The sequence below is a fragment of the Chlorocebus sabaeus genome, unplaced genomic scaffold (assembly GCF_047675955.1).
Source record: "Chlorocebus sabaeus isolate Y175 unplaced genomic scaffold, mChlSab1.0.hap1 unalloc_scaffold_1288, whole genome shotgun sequence".
NCBI lineage: Eukaryota > Metazoa > Chordata > Mammalia > Primates > Cercopithecidae > Chlorocebus > Chlorocebus sabaeus.
The window spans coordinates 12,896-22,559 of NW_027327066.1; the positions used below are offsets into that span (position 1 = coordinate 12,896).

The 9,664-nt window shown below is 53.9% G+C and overlaps 1 long non-coding RNA gene and 1 other non-coding gene across 2 annotated transcripts; one reads left to right on the forward strand and one right to left on the reverse strand.

The window, feature by feature from the left end:
* Positions 1–3,794: 3,794 nt before the first annotated feature.
* LOC140711023 (U2 spliceosomal RNA) lies at positions 3,795–3,985 on the reverse strand. Its single transcript, XR_012092172.1, has one exon. It is a non-coding gene; the product is annotated as a U2 spliceosomal RNA (small nuclear RNA).
* A 204-nt stretch (positions 3,986–4,189) lies between these two features.
* LOC140711022 (uncharacterized) lies at positions 4,190–6,534 on the forward strand. Its single transcript, XR_012092171.1, has 2 exons — positions 4,190–5,165; positions 5,808–6,534. It is a non-coding gene; the product is annotated as an uncharacterized lncRNA (long non-coding RNA).
* The last annotated feature ends 3,130 nt before the right edge of the window (positions 6,535–9,664 follow it).

The following is a 9,664-nucleotide window of genomic DNA, read 5'->3' on the forward strand; positions in this document are numbered from 1 at the left end:
CTTCGGTGGTCACGCTCCGTGTTCACTTTCATGTTCCGCCTGTGCACCTGGCTCTTCCTTTTGAGTTCTTAGAAGAGAGCAGTGGCAGAATTAGTAAAAGGACTAAAGTCTTTGATCTTTCTGATAAGTGCATAGAAGAAATGCTGACGTTTGCTGTCCTCCCTCTCCACCTCGGCTACCACAAAGGGAAAGGCCCCCCTGTCCCGTGGACACGTGACTCGCGTGACCTATCAATCAATCATCTGAGATGACTCACACTCCTTACCCTGCCCCCTTGCCTTGAATGCAATAAATAGCAGCGCCGTCCAGGCATTGGGGGCCACTACGGTCTCCGCGCTTTGGTGGCAGTGGTCCCCCGGGCCCAGCTGTCTTTCTTCCTATCTCTTTGTCTTGCGTCTTTATTTCTACGATCTCTCGTCTCCGCACACGAAGAGAAAACCCACAGACCCGGTAGAGCTGGACCCTACATTATCTCGATTATAAGATAATCGAGATATTCACGTGGACTACTGAATCTTTCGGTGCCCCCTTACTATTTTGCTTTCTCCCACCGGCGAGTGTTTCCCTCATTTTGACGCCATCCCAACCTCCGCCGCCCTGTCTTGTCATCTCCATTCTACTGCCCAGCACAGTGCACTATGGCAGCCGCTAGCCACAGGTATCTAGGGAGCCCTGGAAATGTGGTCAGTTCTAATGGAGCTTTGCTTTAAGATGGGATTTTGAAGACAGGATGAGTACAACTCTCACAATTTTTTTTTTTTTTTTTTCTGACGGAGGTTCCGCTCTTGTTACCCAGGCTTGGAGTCCAATGGCGCGATCTGGGCTCACCGCAGCCTCCGCCTCCCGGGTTCAAGCGATTCTCCTGCCTCGGCCTCCCGAGTAGCTGGGACTAGAGGCATGCGCCACCACGCCCGGCTAAGTTTGTATTTTTAGTACAGACGGGGTTTCTCCATGTTGGTCAGGCTGGTCTCCAACTCCCTACCTCTGGTGATCTGCCCAGCTGCCGCCTCCCAAAGTGTTGGGATTACAGGCGTGAGCCACCGCGCCCAGGTTTTTTGTTGCTGTTTGTTTGTTTTTGTTTTGTTTTGTTTTGTTTTTTCTTGAGACAAAGTCTTGCTCTGTCACTCAGGCTGGAGTGCAGTGGCGCGATCTCAGCTCAGTGCAGCCTCTACCTCCCGGGTTCCAGCGATTCTCCTGCGTCAGCCTCCCGGGTAACTGGGATTACAGGCGTACTCCACCACGCCTGGCTAATTTTTGTATTTTTCGGGGGCTTTCGCCACGTTGGCCAGGCTGGTCTCGAGCTCCTGACCTCAGGCGATCCGCCCGCCTGGGCCTCCCAAAGCGCTGGGATCACAGATGTAAGCCACGGCGCCGGGTTCTTTAATTCTGTCTTTATTTTCTGAGACAGAGTCTCGCTCGAATGCTCAGGTTGGACTGGAATGGCGTGATCTAGGCTCGCTGAAACTTCCGCCTCCCGGGTTCAAGCGATTCTCCTGTCTCAGCCTCCCGAGTAGCTGGGATTATGGACGCACAGCACCACGCCCGGCTAATTTTTGTGGTTTTTGTGTCTTCTGTCTTCTGCTCTTCAGTACTGCATAGAGCCGCAGAAGACTAGTGGGTCGAATAAACAGCCCCTCTTGCAGCAGTTGTTGATCACAGGGCTGCCCCTGCTACTCATCCTGTGTCTCTCCTCCAAATCCCCCCTCCTCCTCAGCTATCACCTCTGCCGATACTGGTGGTTTCCCTGGGTACCGTGAACCAAACTCTCATCCCTGAGGGGCCTAGGCCCGCCGTGGCCACGCCCTTCTCAAGTCAGGGTTCCCGCACATTCACAGTTACAGGTGGCCCTGGGAGCAACACCTGGCACCCAAACAGATCACCAGAGTCCACACGTAGTCCACCTGCCCTCCCTGCATGAGATCAGCTCTTCCTCCTCCCGATGATAGATCAGGGTCAATGATCCCTGCCAAGATGGCCACTGCTCCAGCCTGCTGCTCCAACCTGTCCAGCCACAGCTGTAGCCTGAAGGCTTGAAGTTCAATGGGACCCTCTCCCGCTTTCTACAAACTGCTTCCTTTATTTTTATGTTTATTGATTTGGGATGGGGTCTGGCTCCGTCACCCAGGCTGGAGTGCAGCGGTGCAGTCACTGCTCAGTGCAGCATCCACCTCCCAGCCTCCATCCATCCTCCTGCCTCAGCCTCCGGAATAGCTGGGGTGCAGATACGCCCCAGCCCGAACAGGGTTTCACTAGGTTGTCTGGGCTCTTTCTTTGTGTGTGTGTGTGTGTGTGTGTGTGTGTGTGTCTTTGTTTGTTTGTTTGTTTGTTTGTTTGTTTGTTTCGAGACGGGGCTCCGGCTCTGCAGCCGGGGCTGCAGTGCAATGGCGTGATCTCACCTCACCTCACCTCACCTCACTGCGGCCTTCTGGGCTCCGGCGATCCTCCCAGTGTGCCCGGCCTGAAGACAGCCTTCAGAGAAAGAAGCAGGGGGAGTTTTGCGGAGGACAGACAAGATTTCTGGAGTTTGGAAAGGGTGAGAGATTGGGTCAGCAAAAGGAACATTCCGATCTTTATGTTGGGATGCAATTTATAGATACAGGGATGCGACCCAAAAGAGCCGGCAGAGATTTGTCATCACGGTTGCAAGGCAACTGCCGGTGGCTGATCCCGTAAACGATGTGCATACCTAGAACGGAGCCTACAGATGCATCAAGCATGAACGGTGGAGCCACGATGCTTGGACTGGAGTTCTGCTCCTGTGCGTTCCCCGATACATGGCTTATATTACCTGCACCTCAGTTTTTCCTGGGCAAAAACGGAAGCGTGTTGCCGGTGCGTTGGCACCTGCCTTCAAGTGCCAGCTACTCAGCGGGCCGAAGAGGAAGAAGTTCCTACTAGAAAGACACATGGACACGCATGTTGATTTACAGTAGCAAAGACTTGGAACCAACTCGAATGCCCATCAGCGATAGGCTGGATAAGGAAAACGTGGCACGTATACACCATGGAATTACTAGGCAGCCATAAAAAAGGATGAGTTCATGTCCTTCATTCTCAGCAGACTGACACAGGAACCGAAACCCAAACACCGCACGTTCTCACTCCTAAGTGGGAGTTGAACGGTGAGAACACATGGACACAGGGAGGGGAACATCACACACCTGGCCCTGGCGGGGCGTGGGGTGCAAGGGGAGAGAGAGCATTAGAACAAATACCCAACGCATGCAGGGCTTCAAACCTTGATGACTGGTTGATAGGTGCAGCAAAGCACCGTGGCACACGTATACCTATGTTCCAAACGTGCACGTCCTGCACATGTACTCCAGAACTTGGGGGGGACGGAGGGGGGGGAAACCAAAAAGGAGGGGGAGACAGAGACAGAGAGAGACAGAGAGAGACAGAGAGAGGAAGGAAGGAAGGAAGGAAGGAAGGAAGCAGGCAGGCAGGCAGGCAGGCAGGCAGGCAGTGAGTTCAGTTCCGGGTGGATCCCATTCCCTTAAAAGGTCACCACCACTCGACTGCCAAGCTGAGATCTAACGACCTCCATAAAGGAGTAGTCGGTCGGCTGCGGGGGGTCGGGTCGTAGGCTTCCCAAAGCGCTGCAGTCACGGCGTAAACGGAAGCGTGCCGCAAGGCCTACCGTCTGCCGGCCGCAGGTCAGAAACCCCATGGTACTCCAACGAGCAGGTAACCCGGCAAGCCGGCGTAGCACACATGCTTGGCGTGCAAGCCGTCCCGCCCACTCGCTCTCTCTTTCTCTCCCTCTACTTTTAGCAAACGCGTTGTATCCCCAGAGGGGGTGCACCGTTCCTGGAAGTACTGCAATACCAGGTCGATGCGTGGAGTGGACGGAGCAAGCTCCTATTCCATCTCCCTGCTCCAAAAATCCATTTAATATATTGTCCTCGGATAGAGGACGTATCAGATATTAAACTGATAAGAACAGATACTACACTTGATCTTAGCCAAAAGGCCGAGAAGCGATGCCGTCGCCTTCGCGCCCGCCGTCACCGTCCCACTCTCATCCACATTCAAGTCGCGGTGAGAGCCCCACTCTCGCTCCTTGCCCCATCCCCTCTGTCTCTTCCACCCCACTATGGACGCCGTTACACACTCGGGCTCATTTCTTATTCTCCACCTTTGAAAAGGGAAATCTTACACCCGTGCTTGGATCCGGCGTTCCCCGGCTTTCATTACAAATTTGCATACCCCGCCCTTTCACGGAGGGCGCGGCCTCCGCGGTTGACTCCGCCCCCGGGGCCGCCTCTGCCTGGGGGAGCCGGGGCTCCGCTGGGGGCGACTTCCTGGTTTCTATCCAGCCGGCGCGAAGACAGAACCGAAGGAGACTGGGGGCGAAGGCGACAGGGGTCTGTGGAAGAGAGCGCTCGGCGGAGAGCGGTCCACGTTTTCCTGGAGAAAGACGAGGTCCCAGGGCAGGAGCCCGGGTGGCGCCGGGCCTTTACTTCGTCACCGGCGGGCGGGGAGACCGGCCTCGTACCCGCCGGACGTGGGGCCCATTCAGGGAAGGACGCCGGACGTGGGGCCCATTCAGGGAGTCAGGGAAGCCGAAGGCCTGGCGGGGCTTCGGGGAGCAGGGGCTGGAGTTCCTCTGCCGGGCAGGAGGCTGACACCAGACACCCGGCAGAGGGAGGCGGCGCGTGGATGGCGAGGGCCCGGCAAGGATTCTCCCCAGCCCCTGTGCCTGCCTCTCCTGTGGCTTCTGTGCACGGACCGTGTCCTGTGCTGTGCAGGGAAAGCTGCCTCTCTGCTCGGGACGTGGATTCCTTTCACCTCCTCCTCGCCTGGCTACTCCTGACGCAGGTTGTCAGGACTCCGCTTGGCTGTCACCCGTCCAGGAAGCCTCCCTTAATTAAGGGCCCTGGGCACCCACCCCATATGTGACTAGCAGACCTCCTATGTATTTCGTCGCACCCCCCTTGTTTATATCAACTATTCCACTCACCACCCTTCTGGGCAATCCTTTATCTCCCCCTCTGAAATCCCATCACTGAGGGCTGGGACCCCTCCTCAGTACTTATCCCTGTTTCCCGGCGCTACTCTGGTGCCTGGCGTGTGGAAGGCGCTCAGTAAACGTTTGTGGAGCGAAGAAACGACGCAAACGTGATGAGCGCGACAGCCCGAAACAGAGAAGACGCAGTTAGGAGGTTACTGGCCCCGCGCGGGGGTATAGGGGGAAGGTCGGGCTCGGGGTGGCAGGACACCAGAGGGCAGGGGTGACTGCCGGGGTGCTCTTGCGGGAGGATGGGCGTCAAGGTCCCCGGCAAGGTTGCGATAAAGTTTCTCTCCGAGGCACAGACTGCCGCCTGCGGGGTCAGCATGTACCTCTCCCTTCCTCCTTCCTAACCCAGCTTCGGCGGAGAGCTGAGGGCTGAGGGCTTTAGGCGCATTACCTCCAACATTTATTTCACTCGAGGGCCCAAGGCCGTAAGAGGTGGGCCTTATCATTAGCCACGGCCCCGGGGTTAGGGTGAGGCCTGAAACTCCTCCAGGGCGGAATTTCAGGGGGTGCCCCCCCCCCCCCCGCCCCAAACCCTTCGGCAATCAACACAAACTATAGTTCAATGCAATATATCTCACCTTGTGGGCGGCAAGCCACCCAGGGGCCGAGGCAAGAGACTGAAGGCACAAGCTGTTCCAGTATAGTAAAGAAAATAATCAGAATAAGAAAAGTTATACCAGAAATAGGATACAGATATGATTGTAGATGACTATTACTAATCATTAGTCTGCAGCGTTACTCTTGGTTCTATTACTGTAAGAATCTCTGTTCTGTTGTTTTAACCTAGGGAAAACCGGGCCGTAGAGAGTTAGCAGCCGGAGGGACACGGTGAGAGGTGACCAGAAGACAAGAGTGTGAGCCCTCGGTCACGCCCGGATAAGGGCCGCTCCAGGGCTCCTTGGTCTAGCGGTAACGCCAGTGCCTGGGAAGGCTCTCGTTACTTAACAGACCTTGGTCTAGCGGTAGCGCCAGTGCCCGGGAAGGCACCCGTAACTTAGCACACCGGGAAAGGGAATCTCCCTTTCTCCAGGGGAGATGGAGAACACTCTGCTCCAGCACCTCTTGTGGGAGGCCTGACATTAGCCAGGGCTGCCCTCAGTCATCCGGAGGCTGGACCGTCTCCCTGGGATGCTGTGCTTCATTCAGTGGTCACGCTCCTTGTTCACTTTCACGTTCCGCCTGTACACCTGGCTCCTCCTTTTAAGTTCTTAGAAGATAGCAGTAGCAGACTTAGTAAAAGTACTAAAGTCTTTGATCCTTCTGATAAGTGCGTAGAAGAAATGCTGACGTATGCCGTCCTCCCTCTCCGCCTCGGCTATCACAAAGGGAAAGACCCCCTGTCCAGTGGACACGTGACTCGCGTGACCTCTCAATCATTTGAGATGACTCACACCCCTTACCCTGCCCCCTTGCCTCGAATACAATAAATAGCAGCCCGTCCAGGCATTCGGGGCCACTACCGGTCTCCGCGCTTGGTGGCAGTGGTCCCCCGGGCCCAGCTGTCTTTCATCCTGTCTCTGCGTCTTGTGTCTTTATTTCTACGATCTCTCGTCTCCGCACACGAAGAGAAAACCCACAGGCCCCGTAGGGCTGGACCCTACATCTGGCACCCAACGAGGATGTCTCTCTCGCTGTGTGAAGGTGCACTTTGAGCGCGGAACTCAGCGGAGGACTACCGACGACAGATTCCTGAGGCTTGCGGTCAATAAGCTTGGTGGTAAGCTTGGGCCCTCAGAGTATCCCGGGGACACCATGCGACAGGCCGGTACCAAGTACTCGGCTTATTTAAATGTTATAAAAACTCTGCTTAAAGAAGGAGGTGTAAAACTTTCTACTAATAAGTGAATTAAACCAGTTCGAGGTCGTAGATCTCCTTTACCCTTGGTTTGCTACTGAGGGAACTTCAGAACTCAAACGTTGGGATGAAACTGGCCGACAATTTAAAATTGCTCATAAAGGGGGACATGTTATTCCGCCCACTATTTGGCCAATCTGGGCTTCGGTTCGCTCTGTCCTAGACTCCTTGCAGACTCGGGTAGACAACGTGGAGGCTGATCCCTCTTTCGTCTCCTCTGAGGAGGATGAGGAAATTCTCAGTTCTCTTTCCCCTGAGGATACTGCACAGATTGAGGCCGTGATTCTACAGACGGACCTCCATTCTGACATTCCTTGGGCCCCGCCGCCCACACCAGAGCCTGCCGTGCCCCCATCATCACTTTACCATGAACTTTCAAATGATGTCCTTGCCCCCAACCAGCAGAATCCAACTGAAATATACTATCCACAGCCGTCGTGGCCGGACCCTCCTATCTTTCCTCAGCCCTGCTACAGGGCCCCCCACCTTCCAGCTACACAGCCCGGAAAGGAGGCTATACAGCCTGAAAAAGAGGCTCTAAACTACGTTTCTATGCAGCCTGGTACGCAGGCTCTCAATTCTCAGCCCGCCAGTGAGGCTCTCAACACTGTCTCTGTTCAGCCCTGCCGCAGGGCCCTCCACCTTCCGCCCGTTCGGCCCGGTAACCCGGTAACGAGGGCCTCGACCCTATCCCTACTCAACCTGGTTATCCGTCTCTCACGTCTGCTTCTCCTTCGGAGTATCAGGCTCGCTTGAAGCCTGTCCTGCAGTTACCGCCGGCAGCCTGGACTTCAGGCCCCTGAAAGACCTGCTCAGCAGGTACTCGCGCCTCCACCTGGCTTACAGGTTCTCAATTCTTCCTCTATTCCAAACCCTCATTTCTTTTCTGCTTCTGGTCCGGTCGCCACTGCCGTTGCCGCCACCACCATGGCCGCTCACGAGCAACAAATCACATACATTCCTTAAAATGATACTCCTCTTATGAGGGCCATCTCTCAGGCAAGGGAATATGGGGATCCCGAAGCCTGGCAATTTCCTGTAATTTTACAACCTCCGATGCCTGCCGCCTCCGTCCCTGAGGCGCAGGATCAGCCACAGCCCGCTGATCCTGCCCAGCAGGTGGCTGAGCCCGCGGCTCCTCAGGCTCCTCAAGCTCCGCAGCCTGACGGTCAGGCTCCTCAGGCAGGCAGATCAGCAGGCTCCACAACTGCCTGCGGCGCAGCCAGTTCCAGGTACACCTGCAGTCCAGGCAGTAGTCCAACCAGATCGTCTTCATCCAGGCCAGGTCCAGCTACGCCCTGCTTCTTGGGAGAGTTTTTCTTCTAAATTCCTCAAAGATTTCAAAGAATCAGTGAAGCAATACGGCACCAACTCCCCTTTTGTCCGGTCCACATTAAAAGCTCTCGCAGAAGATAAACAGCAGTTTGGTGCCTTGTGATTGGTAAATTCTAGCAAAATCAGTACTATCTAAATCCCAGTATTTACAATTCAGGACTTGGTGGGTCGATGCTGTCCAGGATCGAGTTCAGCTTAATCGAGGCTCTAATCCTCCTGTTAATGTTGCAGCTGACCAGTTATTGGGAATGGGACAATGGCCTGCAACTACAAATCAAACTATACTAAATGATGAGGTCATTCAACAGCTTCGCAAATGCTGCCTGTATACTAATAATAGCGCACTTATACCAGTCCCTAACGATGACAGGTTTCCCGCTCAACCAGAGGAAAAGGGTATGCAGTTTAATTTGTCAATTGGATATAAATTCCCGCCATTGTGCGTAGCAATGTCACCTGGCTGCTTGGCTTTCTCTAATCAAAATTGGATGTGGACCGTACCATCCTCTAGTAATGATTCTTATGAAGTACATAACGTGTTCAGTAGTAATTCTTTTCAGATCATGGCTGTTGAACTTAATCCTCATGAGGAATGGAGAGTTCCCGTCACCACCAAAAATAATACAACAAAAGGACTGCCAGACTGTTCAAGAGAACCTACCAAGGGAACTTGTTTAGTGAACTCAATTATATGGAATGACTGTAATGCTCCAAAAGCCGTACGTAGTGTTACGAAGCCTAGTTACAGGAGCTGTTATTGACTGGGCTCCAAGAGGGTATTATTGGCGGAACTACTCCGGCCAAAATACCCAATGCTCTGAGTTCAATTATTTGATGCATCACGTACAAGATGGATGGCAGTCCTGCAGGTTGAGGGAATGGGTGTCTCCTTCCCCATTCAGATGGATGGACTCAGGAGTCGTTCCTCCTAGACCAAAAACGATTCATCCTATGGTTACCCCCAGAACATCCTCGATTACGGAAATTAGCTGCGGCCACGACCGGAATCAGACTATGGGACGCTACCTACCAAATCTCTCCCACCAATACCCAAATACCCATATTTAAAGTCACTGTAATGTCAGAACAGGTAATACCTATCAGGAGCCTATGAGGCATAACCCCCTTATATGCTGTTAGTTGGAATTATAAATGTCACTCCCAGTAGACAAACTATAGAATGTGATGATTGCAAACTCTTCACATGTATTGACGCCCCTTTTGATCCCAGAACAAGTATTCTCCTGGTGAGGGCTGGGCGGGGGGGTGGGTATGGATACCAGTTTCCTTACACCGTCCACGGGAGTCTTCTCCCTCTATTCACATAGTCAATGAAGTTCTTAAACGTACCCTTCAGACAACTAAGAGGTTCATCTTTACTCTTACTGCAGTCGTTGCGGGATTAATTGCGGTTACTGCCACAGCAGCGGCCGCTGGACTTGCTATCCACAATT